The following is an 18181-nucleotide window of genomic DNA, read 5'->3' on the forward strand; positions in this document are numbered from 1 at the left end:
TTTGGGCTCAGGGGCCACATTGAGTTTTAAAATTTGACAGACGGGCCGGGCCAGTAGCAGATGGATGGAGAGTGTCTGTGTGAACTAATATAAATTACAAGTAAAAGCCATTAACTAAAAAGTAAAGAATACTTACATTTCAGTGGGAACAGTGTTGTTGGTCACCCTTTTTTGCCAGTGCTTCAAAGTTTGGTGTCAGTTTGGTTGTGGCAATTCTCAGGACAGATCTGAGGTGTTCATCCGTTAACTGGGATCTGTGACGTGATTTGTTGATGTTCATCACGCTGAACGTCTCACAGACGTAGGTAGAGCCAAACAACACCAGCATCCTCTGTGCCATCCTCCTGATGTTTGGAAACTTGGCTTCGCTTAGTGAAGCATAAAACTCATCCAGTTTAAGGGAGTTGAACTTCTCCTTTAAGACAGAGTCACATTGAAGGTCAATCAGTTCCAATTGCAACTCCTGCGGCGCTGTTTCATAGTCTTGTGACAGGGGACATGACACCAGCTGAAGTGACTTGTCAATCTTTTCAAAATCAAAGAACCGCCGGCAGAATTCTCCGTGCAGGTCGTCCAGCGATTTGCTGTATTTCTTCATATGTCGAGGGGCCTCTTTCAGTGTCGCTAGTGTGAGCGAATGATTTGTTTGAAATTTGTCTCGAGAAGAAAGTCAACTTGGCTTTGAAGGCTCTCACATTTGTGTACATTTCGTGCACAAATTGATCTTTCCCTTGTAGCTTCACGTTCAGCTCATTCAGTGTCAATATGTCCACAGCAAAAGCAAAGTCACAAAGCCAATCTGCGTCGCTCAGCTCGGGAAAATCGTCAGCTTTCCCGATTATTAACTCCAAAAATGAGCTAATCTCCTCTTTGAGCTCCCACACCCGTGGACATACTTTCCCCAAACTTAACCAGCGGACATGAGAGTGATAAAGCAAGTCCTGGTGATCAGCATCAGTTTCCTCAAGGAACTTAATAAACTGACGATGCTAAAATCCCCTCGCTCGTATACAGTTAACGAGTTTTACAACTGGCTTCACGACATGATCAAGCTTCAGTACAGATTCACACAGTGCTTCCTGATGGATTATGCAGTGCAGGAAAATTACATCCAGCTCAGGGTTTTCCTTTCACCTTATCCTGGATTCTTTTCAGCAGCCCGACGTTTTTTCCTGTTAAGTTTGGCGATCAATCTGTGGTGACATTGGCAAGTTTACACCAAGGTAGCTTCAGCCTCTCGATGACACCAGACACCTTGTCATACAAGTGCTCCTCTCGTGTTCTCCCCTTTAGAGATTCCATGGTCAAAAACTCCTCCGTTATCTCAAAATTGTCATTAATCCCTCTGCTAAAAATTAAGAGCTGAGCAGTGTCTTTTACGTCGTTACTTTCGTCCAGTGCTAACGAATATAACTTAAATGACTCAGCTTTTTTTGTTTAACTCGCTGGCTAAGTCTTCGTCAATTAGTTCTACACGGCGAGTCACTGTCCTGCGTGATAAACTCATTTTTTCAAATTAGTTTTTGCTCTCTGGACACAAGAGACCTGCTGCCTCTACCATGCATTCTTTCAAAAACTCCCCTTTGGAGAAAGGCTTGCTGGCCTTCGCTAATTTGAATGCTAGCAAATAACTTGCCTTGGTGCTTGACTCTTGAATAGCAGTTTGTCGGAGACAAATATCTTGCTGAGTCTTTAAATTAGCTGCCAACCTCTGAGCAGTAGCCGCCCGTTCTTGCGTTGACTGTTTGCTAGCATAGATGGCATGCTTGGTGGAAAAGTGGCAGCTGATATTGTATTCTTTGAAAACCGCAACGGTTTCTTGGCAAATAAGACATACAGCCTTTGATCGCACTTCGGTGAAAAAATATTTAGCTGTCCACTCCTCATTAAACCCTCGGCACTCACTGTCGACTTTTCTTTTCTTTGGTCCACTCATTGTTACAGAAGGGCTCAATGCAGTGTCAAAGGTGAATATCACGGACACTGGGCATGCAGGTTGGTGCCGCGTAAACAGGAAGTAGATTGGTTGATTAGCTAAACAAAATAAGACGAAATAATAAAGTAGTCTTTAATAATGAAAGCTTGTGTTTGATACTTATAAACTCAAACAGACACATTTTGTGGAAAGTTGGAGTAGTTTTATTTTTCAGACGTAGTTACAGTGCTGCGGGTCTCTGTCTCTCTCTCACACACATCAAATGTATTGAAAATTAACACTTACACACAATGGTTTACTAGATTGTGGGTCCATAAATGTGGTCAACACACGTCTCTCACTCGTTTCCGTTGTTGTCTGTTCTCACTCGTAGCTTTGCTGGTGGCTGAAGTCCTCCATTTTGTGTCCTTCCTCCTCAAAGCCGCTTCTGACGGCCGCTCCGTAGGGCTGATCACGCGACTGGTCACGCCGCTTACTGATCGCTACAATAACAGCTGTTTCCTCTGCAGAAATGCAGAATTTAACTGAACAGCTGCTAGTAAAGACAACACGGTCAGCAACGCCTGTAATTAGTTGTCCATGTTGAATTAACCTGGTAGTCGATCGATAATCAAGGCTGTTGTTGTTTGTGATCTTCCAGGTACGGGTCACGTGATATGGGCGTGACGAATCAGTAAGAACCAATAGAGAGAATAGACCAGACTCCAGCAAAGTTCAATTGTGTCTGGAGTGCTCCATCTAGTGGGATCAACTGGAACGCCGGGTATTGCAGGAAAAAGGCAGAATGAATGCGGTCTTTACTATAATTTGGACAATTATGTACCAATATTCGACGGGCCGGATTAAAAAGCCCCGCGGGCCGTAGTTTGCCCATGCCTGATGTAGCCTGAGGTGCAGTCGTTAGTGTAGAGGGAGAGAGCAGTGGGGAGAGCACAGATCCCTGGGGGGCACCGGTGCTGATCATCCGGTTGCTAGATGTGATTTTTCCCAGCCTCACCTGCTGCATCCTGTCTGTCAGGAAGTTTGTGATCAACTGGCAGGTGGAGGCTGGCACAGTGAGCTAGGAGAGTTTTGGTTCAAAGCTGCCTGAGTTTTGCAGTAAACCAGGGTTTATTGTTAGTGTATGTGCAGAAGGTTTTAGTCAGCTTTGTCCTCACATTGATTGCTGTAGCACGAGATCGGCCTCCTGGGGCTATCAGTTAATAGGAAAGGGGTTGGCTTTCAGCTGTTGCTTAACTAAGGATGGAACAGTAGATTGTTTGCATGTGATTTGCAAAACCTAACCTTCAAAAGGTGCTGTTGTTAGACAAGCTGCCACTACCAATGAGACTTCCCAACAAGGTAAACCTACCACGTAAGTAGATTTTCTATGGAATTGCCAAAGACATTTTAGTGAGTGTATTTGGTATCTTTTAGCTTTGGTTTGTTTGTCTGTTTGATTGATTTTTATGAAACAGACAACCCCCCCAAATCTAATAGCATTCTATAGCAGTGATATTACTTGTTTTACTCACCTGCACTTACACTCTGTAATGTGTCCTCTAACACTCATATGGCTATATTAATGCCAGGTCAAGCAAATGTAGGTACACACTCTAAATTATTTCACCGTAAATTAACAGTAACTTACTGGCAGCAGGGACGCCAGTAAGTTACTGTTTTTTTACGGTACACTACCGTAATTTACTTTTACTGTATCATTCCGTATACTGGATTACGGTACGTGATAGTAGGATAATTGGGTTTTACCGTGATTTTACGGTATATGCCAGAATGTTACCGTTTATTTACAAAGGGTAATACAACCCGCTACTTTTGCATTTAATTCCCAAAAATTGAAAGAACAACAATAGACATTCAATACATAATAGTTGCAGTTTATTACATGTTCTCAAATAATAAAGGGACATTTGTATTACATCACAAAACTCACAATGTACTGCATGTTTAGAAGAAAACTGTTATGGTCGGTTTATCCTGGACCCAAACGCAGACACCGGGACAGCAGAGTAGGTGAAAAAAGAGTTTTATTTTGCTTGTCTGTGGAGCTGGTGGAACATGCAGGTGAAGCATGCAGGTGGAGCAGCGAGGCGGTGTGTGCGGCGGTGTGTGCGGCGGCGTCTGGGCGGCGACGTGGCACGGGACTCGCTGAGGCAGAGAGAAAACACAAGTTAGTTAAAAACGTCAAAAAGGCCAACTTTCGCTAAGAGAAGACTTAAACTCAAAGGGGCCGAGGTGTGGCTACCACTGAGTTGAAGGAACAATCTGACGATGAGACTGCAGGAAGCCGGGGTATTTAAGCTGAAGGTGATGATGGTGTAATTGTTGTCAGGTGAGGAGATGATTGCAGCTGCACTCAAGCCACACACACAGACAGACAGACAGACAACAGAGGGGAGACAAGCTGAGGTCACAGCGGAGCCGTGACAAAAACTAATAAACCAATAAAATCGTTAATGACCAGCTTAACTGAACTCATTAGCATCAACAGTATAACATTGAATTAAAATAGTATCAAGAACAGTGTAATAGAACTGCTTCACAGTCTAGCTTGATAACAAGTCTTATACACATTTATAGTTAATTTGAACAGCATGAACTCACATGAATGAAACAATAAGGAGAGAGAACACCTTAAAGAGGACTTGACTGCAGCGTCTGGCTGGTTTCCTCAATCTCTGATGACGAGTGACTGTAAACAAACAAAATAAAAACTTTAGAAACACAATGTTCTGAACTTCTGGAAAGTTCTATGACATCCAGGATAAACAAAAGAAGCTTTGGGTGTGCAGCTGTGGGTTTGCCTGTGCCTCACACATGTTAACATATCAATGTAAGTCTTTGTAAAAAGCTAATAGGCCTACAAGAATAGCATACAGTTTAAATGAACAGACTATGTGATGAGCTGATTACGTTAGGTGAAGTAATAAAGCTAAGACAATGGACCACAATGGACTAACGTTCAACACTAAAATGAGTTTGATCTGGTGTTAATGTTGCTCCTGGAATAACACACACAGGTAACGTTACTGTTAGCGTTACCTCAACTGTTCATCGTCTTGAACACGCGGTGATCTCTGTTCTCCTCTCCCTTTTGATAATCGTCCTGTTTGCGGTCCTACAGTTCAATAAGAGCACAAGTAAACACAAGTTAGGTTACTAACGTTACATCTTAACACTGTAATTGGTGACTCACTTTATTTATGTTAACTTAACTTGCTATGCTGTTAGCTAGCTAACCTTTCTAAGGCTAATTGAGCTTGAGCTAGCTAACGTCACAGAGCTAACGTTAGCTCCACCAACATTAGCAACCTAATGTAATGAAACAGACCAAGTGAAACATTATCTGAGATGTCAACAATTCAATAATCATGAAGACAAAACAATACTAGAGACTTTGAATTTGAATTTCGGATGATAAGTTACCTCGGCTCCTCGGTTGATCTCCACATGGCTGTTGCTCAGAAGGATGAACTGAAGCTGTTGTGTCTAAAGTCACGTTCAGGAGCAGTCGGTCACGTCTTGTCACTCAAAAATGACTTTTAGGCAATGAGCAGTTTGAATAAAAAAAATATTCTATCGTCATTACAGACACATTAACCTACAATAGACAGTATGATGTAGATGGATCGTGATTCACTCAACTTGTATAGAGAAGCGTGTATCCACCACTTCACAAAAAATACTGTATCATGCTGTTAAATTACGGTAGTCTGCTATTATTGTTAATTGACGGCATTAACTGTTAATTTACAGCATTGACTGTTAATTTACATGTGAGGATGAACATTTAACTGTATGTTACAGTTATTATGAAATACTGTAAGATACCGTTGAAAATCCACCGTAAATTTACAGTAATTCGTTACAGTGCATGTAGTAGATGTAACTACAGTAGTGGCCTCTGGGAGGAGTGACAAGTGATGGATTAACAGGTTCATGAGCGATAGAAAAGATTACGTTCAGGGTTAGTACAGCTTGTTAAAATATTTTAGAAGCAGGTTGATTACACAGTTTATTCCAGTCATACTCACTTATAATTAACATTTTCTTCATTTTCTTCCAGATCTGGGACCAAATGGAATGGACTACAAATATGGGTACTACAAATGAAGCTCTATCGTAAGTTCAGTCAGGAAGACTATACTCCTGCATGCCTAAGCCTGTAGTTTATTTCTCATACATCTGCCAATCACTCCTCGCACACTCATTATTTCCTTGCTGTTATTGTTTGGGGCTGTCAATCATGATATCAGCTGTCTAGACCAGCTGCTGTCTTCTATCCAATAGCACAACGACACAATTACAACGTTAGCCTATCATCTTGCTGCTGACTCTCTTAAATATGATCGTCTCTCTACCTTCAGTACATTCATGCTGCTGTTACGCAACCCTCCACCTCCCCATCTCCGCCCAGTCTTCATCAGATTCATCTTCTTCATCATTCCATCAGCCTCATCAGCCACCATCACCACCAGTGTCTGGACTCCACGGGGGGATTTATCTTGCTGCTGCTCAGGGCAGACGCCGCTCCATTACAAATCTCCCTGTAGAGTCCAAGCGCCAAAGACTCTGAAGACTTTATCATCACATTTCATTTGTTCACAATAAACAATTATCTTTTCTTCATCTGACTTGTCTCTCCTGATTGAGATGGAATGGACTACAAATATGGATACTACAGTGTGTTTGAGTGGGGATCACTATGGGTTACTTGAAATTCAACATTTCAACTACTGACTGAATATTTTTTGAAACAATTCTCCCAAGGTTTGATTTAGTTGACACTGAGAAGGTTACTATGCAACGATTACTGTAGTAATCAAAGTCATGGCAAAGCAACTGCGGTGGTGGCAGCTGTGTTACAAAGTGGACTTACTTTTGAACAAGTACCGTGATGAAGACCAACTCAGCTGACACGAAACAAGACGACTGGATTAACTGTACAAGAGATACAACTCAACATATCAGGTCAGATCAACTTCTTTAATAATGTTCAGTAGATTGGTTTTGTCTGTTTTTCTTTCAATTTCAGTCAGACTGTTGAATAAGGAAATCCTTTTTGTAAATCATTATCCAGTTAGATTTAGCCAAAAAGGCTTTGCCGATTGAGAGAGCTCTCAAAGAATTTGACAGGCAATGATGATTATGTTGCTAGAAATTTCCCCCGTAATGGTTCAGAGTCAGAAATGGCCGTAAACATGCACGGACATTACAGCAAGAACTGACAGCTTTGGAATGCCACCAGGTACACTTGTATGATACTATCATTACAGTCTAGCAATAATATCAGTTAATCTAAATGAGCTTTGGCTTCCTGCGAAAACCTTAGTAAAACAAACCTGATCTTACAGTTGTTTATTTTAAATGAAAATCAGGGTAAACTATAAGAAATTTGGGTGAATGAAATTTAGTTTAGGGAAACAAAGCGAGACTGGACGGAGGTGACGTGTTGTTGCCTTCCGGTAAGTAGTCGGCCAGCTTCAACAGTAAACCACGAGATCGAAAAAAGGATTGCTTGCCAAATAAAGCTGAAATTTTGCATCTAACTCTGTATGACCACTGAAATGGTAAGGTTATTGGTGGTATCTAATTGTATTAAATACTTGTTCATACACTTACTGATACGATAGTCGATTGAACATGTGGTTATTTATACCGTCAACAAACCAGCGAGCCTGTTAGGCCTGTTAGCATAGCCTTTGTTTGTGTTGAGCGATGTTATGGAACTATTATATTAATGAAAGTGTGACACAGCTCTTAAATATCTGGCTTTTCTAGTTTGGCTAAAGTTCATGATGTGAAACGGAGAGTTTGATTGCAACATTTATGTTACGCTCATCTGACGAGCAGACTTCCAGAAGCTTCTAAACTTCGATGGAAGCAGCCAGCATGGAGTAATGTGATTTGTGATTAGATTTTCTTATTTGCTCATTTCATAACTCCATTATATATATATACTGTAGTATATAAATGGGCCTATGAATCGTTGTCAAACAACAAGCTTGTAATTCTGATGCAAAATATCATTGTTCTGCAGGTTCAAACAATAGACGAGGAGGGGTGTTCTCTTTCGGTGAGTGTAATCGTTTCTTTTGACTTTCATGTTGTACAGCATATCTAACACACACACACACGAGGACATACAGACACATTATAAATATCTTTGACATTACAAACTGAATGTTTGACCATGGACTATTGTATATTTTATATTAGTAGTAAAATATATATATACCATTCCCTTCTTAGGTCCAGTGTGAGACCAACCCTACTGGTTTGGGTGGATATGTGGCGTATGATGATCACACTTATGCGTTACCTTCTGTGAGTACATACACATTAAAATGAGCATTGACTGTACCCTGTGATATGTTTGACATTGGTAATGGTATTCTTCCAAGGATGGAAAGAGTTCATGCCATACTATAGTAAAAGTACTATTATGTTACCGAAATTGTACTTAAGTAAAAGTAAAAGTGCGTGTATTAAAAATGTTCTTGGTTAAAAGTAAAAAGTAAGTCAGTGGAAATGTGCTCTGAGCAAACGTTTTATATTTTCCATAATATACCTTTTAGACCACAAAATAAATTGCATTAAATGTCAACTAGTGGAACAACATCAGCAACAATACATTGAAGTACTATAGACGGCACGTTGCAGTCTGTGCACGCAACTGATTATCAATTATCAACAAACGAGAACTCAGACAAAAATGTTTAATGATTATTTTTATTGTTTGTAATGTTTTATGGTTTTATCTTATTTTTATTGATATTTTATTCTTGTAAAGCACTTTTAGAATCATGCTCTATGAAAGTTACACACTAGATAAACATATTATTATTATTATTATTATTATTACTAGCAGTGAGTCGGGCAGAGTGTAAAAGGTGAAATGTTAAATGTCAATCAACAAACCTGTAATTCTAATATGATATATTGTTGTTTTACACTCCGATTCGAATCATACAGCCGGAGGAATCGTCTCTTCCTGTAAGTATAATTATTTATCTCGTTTGGTCTTCGCCTTACCGCATATCTACTATATGGTCACACTGCATTATTTCATATCCACATAGACATAGATTATAAACATCATCGACACTGCCAATCAAAAAAGCTAATCATGAAATGTTATTTTATAAATGTAGATTATTTCATTTTTGGATCAAATAAATGTATACTGCTGTTTATTTCCATTCCCTTCTTAGGTCCAGTGTGAGATCGACCCTACTGCTCTGAAGAGAATTGTGGCGTATGATGATCACACTTACGCCTTACCTTCACATTAAAATCAACGTTGACTGGTGATTTTTCTTGTGATGGGGTTCATATTTGCTCACAGCAGGAAAGAGGATGAGACTGATACTCAAAAAAGAGATTTATTCAAGTAAAGACAAAAGTACTACTCACTGAAGGATTATGTAACTTTCCCACACTGTTACCTCTGCTGATGATTTATGTCCTTGTTTTTGTTCCAATCTCACACTATTTATTAGGACTTTTTCTTTTAATCTCCAACTTGAAATGTAGTGAAGTACAATATGTGGGGGAAAAATGTATTTGTGTAAAATCATATCCATAATTTCAAATGTGGTCATGTATATTCATATCACTGAGGCCGGGTATTTGTGCTCTTTTGGCCGCCTCAACTTTGTAACAGTTTTTGACGCGCAGGTCATGTAAAACTCGATCTGTAAAGCAACTTCACAATTGTGTGCATACGGAACAGGGTGCTTCTATCAGAAGGGAGTAAGAGACTGGGAGTCTAGCAGAACAGCCTTAGTGCCCGGGTGAAGATAGAGAGTATAACTTGTCTAGGTGCGATTTCAGAGAAGGAGGAGGACAGCTCTGAAGGAGGGGGGGGGGGGGGGGGGACTGAGACGTTGGGTAGAAGGGAGGTATAAAGTGGTATGCAATGCAATTGTGAAAACGAGTCCGGACTGCCCGGCTTACTTGTACTCCTTGTGAAGCAAATAAACCTGCGTGACCTGAAGAAAATCCAATCTCTCTCTTGTGTTCTGTGGGTGTTCGTTACTGAGTTCCTAATAGTGAGATCCTGTGGTGTCCACCACGAGTCAGATAGATAAGTTACTGAGCCAGCTGTGAGGTGTTGAGTTTTAACATAAGTCATAAAGTCAACGAAGCTGAGCATCATTGTTACGTGTTGCCAAAAACAAAAAAAACACTGTCTTGTGATAGAAAGTAATTAAGTAAAAGTAAAGTTAGTGAATGTTAAAAATATTCAAAAAAGTATCGGTACAAAACACAAAACAATTTGTTTCAGGAACAAGAGTATGTGAATTATTTTACTTCCACCCCTGCATACAAAATTAAGATTAGAGGAACATTTGAACATTGGAACGTTGTTTTTCTAATGACCCTTCTGACCACCGACCCCCAGGACGAGAACCACCAGCCTCCAAATGGAGCCTTGTCTGTGTACAACTCAACTGGTGTGAGTGGAGTATTGGAGCAGCAATGGAGTTTAGGTAAATGTCAACAAACCATCAATGAAATAATCTATACAATATCTCCCTTATGTGAGAATTTACTAAAATCCAAATTGTACTGTTTTCAGAGGAGACATATAATCGGGATGAGAACCTATTATTTCGGCCCCATGGACACTTGACGTCTGGTGGGAGACAACTGAGTCCATTCTACCGGAGGGAAGCCACGGTGCCCAACACCTGGTAAGTCCGGCAAAAAGCAACCAATTCTTGGAGACTGTACTTTAGTGCAAAGAACCAAGTGGTTCATTTTATCCTATTAAATTAAAAATTAAAAAGTCAAACACAGTGTTATCCCATTTACCAGAGGACCTGGTTTTGACATAGAGATTTTAGACTGGACTGTAGTGTTAAGGAAGCTAGAAGACAGTTAAGGAAGGAGTGGGAGAGTACAACAACACAACTAACTCTTTATTTGGTCTTTGCTTCATTATAGTTAATGTGGAATCACATTGTTATTATTATGAGGCCTGATACGGTCAACCTGTGATGCAGTGAAGCTCAGCTGGGAATAAGAAGTGGGTATCTTAGTCCTGGTAGTGTAGATTTATTATATATTTCTGTCCCAGGGACAAACCATGAGCTCATCTTCACCAAGTACTTTTAGTTGTCTAGATGAAAGCTGGTGAATTTTCTTTGTCACTGTCACAGGGGCCATTTTACCAAAGGACAAAACAGTGTTCGTACACTAGAGACGCCGCATCAGAAACGATCAAATAGGTCATTTGTGAAGGCGATGGCAAAGGTTTATGTCTTTGAAGTATAATTAGACTCACAAGTGAGTCTCTAAAGGCTTCACTCAACTAGAGACTGAAGACTCCTCTGTGGCACCGTCGTACTTCCCCACACATGTAGATAAACGCTTGTGATCGGCCTGTTTGAATCCACTACATGTCAGGGGCTGTTGCTTTGTTAGCGGCCGTTCTTGACGCCCCTTTAGCAACTTTGCATTTAGAAATCCCCAGACATTCGGAAGGCATGAATCACTGTTTGTCTACGACAGCAATACTACGTTATAATGACTTGATTTATAAGTGGACATATGATGAATAAGAGGCCACTTATAATCGCATACAAGGGATTCTTGTTGGATATAATTAGATATGCTTTATGAATGATTATAGCAGTACGCTGTAGTATGGAAATAATACAGAACAAGGAAAATCTGTTTTCTTTAAACTCAGTGAAATGATAGTATGTTGATGTTAGGGTTAGATGTTTTCAGGGGAGACCCAGACCGCTGGACTTTCCAGTCGCACCAAAAATGAACTGGATCCGGTTAACAATCAAAAAGTATTTAATAAACAAGAGAAGCTAGAACAGTTGCAAACTGAATTACTCTATCGATATCAATATGTCCCCAGGGCAGAGTTCTCACAAGGCCCACTAAATAGCCCAGCCCAGCTGGTAAACTACCCAGAGTGGTAACGGCGCGAACTCTGGCAAAAACCCTCTGGAACTAAGCCTATATTTAAAAGTCTCTGTCCGAAAGTTTAAATGTCCAGTATCAGCCTCTGTGATTGGCCGAAATTCAATAGAGAGAGACACAGAGAGGGAGAGAGAGACAGTGAGTGAGTGAGACAGGCAGACAGGCAGTTAGATGGACTGAGTTTAATACTCTGATTAAGCCCGATGGATAATATACAGTGTGCTTTGGCACAGGCAGTTTTACTGTCCATCTAACTGTCTGTCTGCCTGTCTCACTCACTCTGTCTCTCTCTCCTCTCTGTCTGTCTCTCTCTCCCTCTCTGTGTCTCTCTCTATCATACAGTCATTCAGGTCTTAGATATTTTTAGAGGACTTTCCCCCTCTCACCCCCCCCCCCCCTCCCCCCTCCCCCCATTTCAAATTAAAAGCCCCACAGAATGAATTCTAACTGGAATGCTTGTGATGAAGCCTCTCATTTTAGTGTCAAACATTATGATTCTGTCTCTTCTCCCCCTCTCTCACCCACCCAGTCCCACCCTTTCAAAATAAAAGCCCCACAAATACAAGATTCAATCCAAGAGTATGAATCTAAAATGCAGAAAAGAGAGTAGCGCTATCTCAATTGAACCTGAATGACTCTACCGGTAACATTGGCTTGTGTATATATTGCGATTTCTTCGGGCAGTAGAAGCCACACTGTCAAAATTTCTTTAGGAATTTTCTAGTTATTATTATTATTATTAAGCCCGCAGGATTACAATCAGTGTGCTTTTGCACAGGCAGTTTTACTGCCTTTGTGCCACAAAGCCACACTGAATAATGACGTAACCAAGTGGAACTGACGGGGTGAAATGATTGGGTCCGCCAGACCGGTAATGGGGTGCACGGGCCCCGATTATGTGAAAAGATGCACCTGCTGGCAAGTCACGCTCTTTGTCTTTCTCTCCGCCGTCACGAGCGGGGGTGCCGAGAGTCAGTCTACTTTCTCTCCCGCAACAAGCGGAGACGTAGCATGGGGCCGCATGATGAGGTTGCGTCGGGAGCTCAGTGTCTGGGGGAGGCATCCTGTACGGAGGGGACGGCTGTGTTCAGGTATATATTTATAATTAAATTGTTTTTCATTATGTATTTGTGTGCTGGGGAAATTGGATACAATTAAGAAATATGTAATGTATTTGTGTTTTTTAGAGCTTCCTGAGCAGTGCACCCAATGGTAGCTGGGGGGGGAATCCAAGTGGGGTTTGCTGAACAGTCGATGGGTTGATTTCGTTTGGGTTTGCTTTCTGTTTGTTGGCAGTTATTTATGTTTTCGTTTTTTATTTCTTTTCTAATTAGTGGGACGCTGCCTTGGTCTTTTGTTTCTTTTCTTTTGCTGTAAGTTGTTTGTGGTGCCTATCATGGCACACGGTCTGTGAACTCCTCCTGCCCGCCAAACCAGCTGTCACTGGTTAAACCAAATAGTTATATTTGTACTAATGAAGAGTGATATTTTCATAACGTTGCCTCTTGCATGTACATGCCTTTACGGTGTTTGAACCGGGTCTCTGTGGCAACGGGGTGCTACAATATGAAAAGGAGAGTCCTACGTTTTGTGTCTGTCCTCCTCAAAGCTGCTAACCGTGACTTCAGACGGCCGCTCCGTAGGTCTGATAACGCCGCTGGACACGGCGCTCGCTAATCGCTCCAATAACAGCTGCTTCCTCCGCAGAAATGCAGACTTTAAGTGGACAACAGCTGCTAGTAAAGACAACAAGGTCAGCAACACCTGTAATCAGTTCTCCATGTTAAATTAACCTGGTAGCCGATCGGTAATCCAGGCTGCTGTTTGTGATCTTCCGGAAAAGGGTCACGTTATAGGGGTGTGACGAATCAGGGAAGGACATGTCGTGACTGCTACGAACCAATCAAGTAGTGAACACGTGATCGTTTCCAAATGTATGTGTTCACGCCGTCCACACGACAAAGCAACCCCGGAGTTTACAAACTTATCCGTCCTTGGGAGCGTTTTCAAACTCCTCCGTTTTCGGTGCTTTGAAAACTCCGGCGTAGTGTGGACGCTCATTGTAAACGTAGCAAAACATGTGTTTTCATATGGAAACTGAGTAATGTGGACATGGCCTGAGGCTTTGACAAAAAAATACCATGGAACTGTCAGGATCCATGTCTGACCCATTGTGTGTTAACCTCTGTTTCCCCCCAATCTCCTCTCCTCATGTGTCTGTCATTCCCCTGTTTGTTTTATTATGCCATATGCTTGGTGTTGTTTTCTCGGGCCTGCCTCCAGATGCCTCCCACTGCCAACGCCCTGATGGATGCACAGCTGCGGACAATCTGACTCGTTACCCGGCAGCATATCAACCCTGGTCTTGCAGGCCTGGGTTGTCAGTCCGTATTGTCTTCTGCCTCGGTAGCCTCCGCCGCCATTCCGTAAATTGAACCCCATTGTATTTTCCCGGTCTAATCTCTCTCCTCTCTGCTACGGGTGTAGAGTACTGGTCGATCTGCGTACTCTCCGGTGTCGAGCCACGGGACATCACACCGTCGAGCTGCCTGCCCTCCGGTGTCGAGCCACGGGACTCACACAGTCGATCTGCCTGCCCTCCAGTGTCGGCCCACGGGCTCCACACCTTCACACACCTTCAAAATAAAATCTGTTACATCGGACTCTGTCTCCTGTGGTCTTGCGTTTGGGTCCTACCCGTGAACTCCCGTGACAGGAAATAAATAACTGTTATTATTCAATTTTTTGCACAGTGGACAATCTTTCAAAGGGAACACCTCATCTTTGGAGTTTGAGGTCACTGAAAATAGCAATAAAATGTCAAGAATTGTCTTTATTCTTGTTCTATAATTTCATAAATACAACAAACTAGTTTTTGTATATATAATATAACTATATATAAAACTTTATAAGCTGTGATATCAAATAGCTTTTGTGGCTCCAGACAAATTTTATTTCGTGGAAAATAGGGCAAAGTGGCTCTCTGGATAGTAAAGGTTGCCGACTCCTGCTGTAGGCAAAGCCCACACCCTCTTTAAACCCTGCTAGTTCTTGCTGTGCCAGGGTGTCGCCACAGAGAGAGACCATAGCACCATATAGTTTTCTCCCCGTTAATAGTTTGCATTTTAACACCACTGTACAATGCATCCATGCTTTCTTGATTCTATTAAATTTTACATCTACACCAGATTGACGGAGGTCTGCTGATCTAGCCTAATAGCAGCCAGTATAGCCCTGTATTTTGGATTTATATTTCCTAGGGTGTAGTATTAACTTGATTTTTGATGCAAAGGATCCTAGTGGATTACAGATCTCTATTTCATCCGTGTACAGAACAATCTGCAATGCATTTGGGTTCTTTGAAAATAAGGGATGTGATTTTAGAAGAGCACCATCAACAATGTCATGAAAAAAAAAACTTTCCCTGTACCTCTGGGGTTCCTTTTCAAGCATAGACAAAATCCTTGGGTGTGATAAGAACTGTTCTAGACTTTTGACTAATTGACTTTTGACTTTTGACTTTTGACTAATTGTACTACTAAATGAAATACTTTGTGAGTGTGAGAGAGACGATGTCATCAATCCTGGAGGATGGAACACACCATCACGGTACTTGTAGTTTTCCTCATGACATAGTCATTAACATAAGGGATCTACAACAGTAAAGTGGATAACACAGCACTAAGATTGAACTCAACCATCACTAAATAAACACTAAATGCTCTGCATAACTGTGAAACTAACCAAATGATGTGCTCTGAAAAAAGCCTCTTACCTGTGAGAGACAATGCTTAGCTCGGGCATTTATCAAAGGCAGTGGCATGTGTTATCAGATCCTAAAAAGAGTGGAAATTGAATGTAGCATCCTGAAATGTGCAAAGACTAACTATGAATGCTATTAGTATAGCCAAGCACTTCAAAAAAATATATGGTCAATAGGCAACGAAAAGCAAAGAACAATCTGGCAATATATGTCTGGGAGGCAGGAGTCTATATAGGGCAGGGGTCTTAAACTCATTTTCACTCTGGGCCACATCAGCATCACGGTCGCCCTCAAAGGGCCGGTTGTAAATGTAAGACTGTAAATGTAACTACTCCTAACATATTGGTAAATAACTGTCTCTGCATTTGATTATTGTTTATTCAAGTGTAAAAATATTGTACATGCAGTTATATAAATGTAAAAATATATTTAAGCACATTTCTGTTATAACTTAAATCCTTTTAATTTAGGGTTAAGAAACCCACATTACTCTATCAAACTATTAAAGAAAATAGCAAAGACAAATATCAAACACAAGTTATCACAATAACTTTGTTCAATGCTTAAAATCCTTTCAAGGGTGCGTTTAAACAATCCGTGAAGTATTTCATCTGTTGTAAAGCCACGTTTAAAGTAGTCTTCAATGTACTCAATACATTTCCATTTCAAGTGTACAGTAACCAGCCAAAGAGCTGCTTCTATGACTGTGTGTTTAAGTATCTCATGTGATGTCATGAGAGGGAGGGTCATCAACGGGAGATACATTCCCTCCCGGTGGTTGCAGCAAGGACTAGAACCCATCATGGCATCGGGGTAATAAACTACAATTCCCATAGTCAGCAGGGCAGCCGGAGCCAAGGCGGCGGCCCAGCTGAAAGAGAGGGGACTGATTACCCGGGAGGGGTTGGCGTTAGAACAAAGAAGGAAATGTTTGGAGAGAGGAGGAGGACAGGAGCGCACAAGGAGGAAGAGAGTTTTATTTTACATTAAAGACAACGAACCCGAAGAAAACGGAAGATACTTATGTTTGGTTTTTGTAGCGGCTTTCGGCTGGAATGAAGTTTACCTTTTGTTTAAATATTCTAAATATATTATTTTGAGTTAGAACACAACCGCTTGTTGTCTTCATTTATGCACCCACGCCTCACAAGCTGATCCTGACCTCTCAAGACATCACACTCATCATTTTGACTTTCTATCTCATAATTTCGACTACGGGGATACTTTTTTTTTTTTATCAAGTCTAACTTTTCATTTTTTTAACTTTTTTTTTTTTTTTTTTGCTGGCGGATTCGCGGGCCACATAAAATGACGTGGTGGGCCGGATTCGGCCCGCGGGCCTTGAGTTTGAGACCCCTGATTTAGGGGCTTGATTAGTGATCAGAGACAGGTGAGTGAACAGGTGAAGGGCGTTAGACTGATGAGGAGGGAGTGGAGCTGAACTGTGACAGGGATCAGCATTTCACAGGCGAGAAGTTGATTTTTACAATATTTAACGTGGTGAATTTGATATCAAAATAAATGATCTTATTTGAAGCTTTCATAACGTTAAGTGACTGTCCTGAAACTAAGTTAAACTATCTTTGTCAGGTCAAGATTAAAAGATTAACATTTTTATTGTAGTTACAGTAAGATGCTGAAAATGAATCACTTTTTATAGCCTCCATGTATGAGATTAGAGATATTTGTATTGTTTCCTATAAACACGCAGCCCTAAGTCATTTCCCTGGTGCTTTTAATTTCACTTGTACAAAACTAAGATAACTGTTACTTTGCACAACCCTGCTGATATACTGGATATACACGATATATATACGATTGTGAAAATATCAACCTGACACTCTGCGTCTATAAACTATGTATTGCTAATTACTTAAGTATTTACCATGTGGTAAATGTGTTTGTCAGCTAATAACAGGAGGAAGCTGGAGGCCAAACTCCAGCAGAACAACGCAAGGGAGGTGTAGACGGGAATGAAGCAGATTACTGGCTTCAAGGTTGGAGGGAGACAATCAGGGGGCTCCCTGGAGAGGGCCAACAAGCTAAACTCTTTCTTCAATAGGTTTAGCTCAGAGCCCTCATCTGTCTCCTCCACACACCACACCTCCCAAACACCTCCCCCTCTGTTCCCCCTGGTGAGCTGCATGGACTCAGAGCCCTCCACTTCAAAGGGATCTGCCACCACCGACACTATGACCCCCCTCCCCCCTCTCTCTGTGACGACTGGCCAGGTTAGGAGACAGCTGGAGAGACTCCACCAAGGCAAGGCTGCTGGACCTGATGGCATCAGCCCCAGGGTCCTGAAGACCTGCGCCATCCAGCTGTCTAATGTCCTTCAACACCTCTTCAACCTGAGCCTGAAGCAAGAGGAAGTTCCGGTGCTGTGGAAGACGTTGTGCCTGGTTCCTGTACCAAAGAAGACGACACCATCTGGCCTCAATGACTACCGACCAGTTGCCCTCACATCACATGTGATGAAGGTGCTGGTCTTGGCCCAACTCCGACCGCAGGTGAAATCCTCACTGGACCCTCTGCAT

This window comes from Anarhichas minor, unplaced genomic scaffold, assembly GCF_050575085.1.
Source record: "Anarhichas minor isolate MPS153535 unplaced genomic scaffold, ASM5057508v1 ptg000006l, whole genome shotgun sequence".
Classification (NCBI taxonomy): Eukaryota; Metazoa; Chordata; class Actinopteri; order Perciformes; family Anarhichadidae; genus Anarhichas; species Anarhichas minor.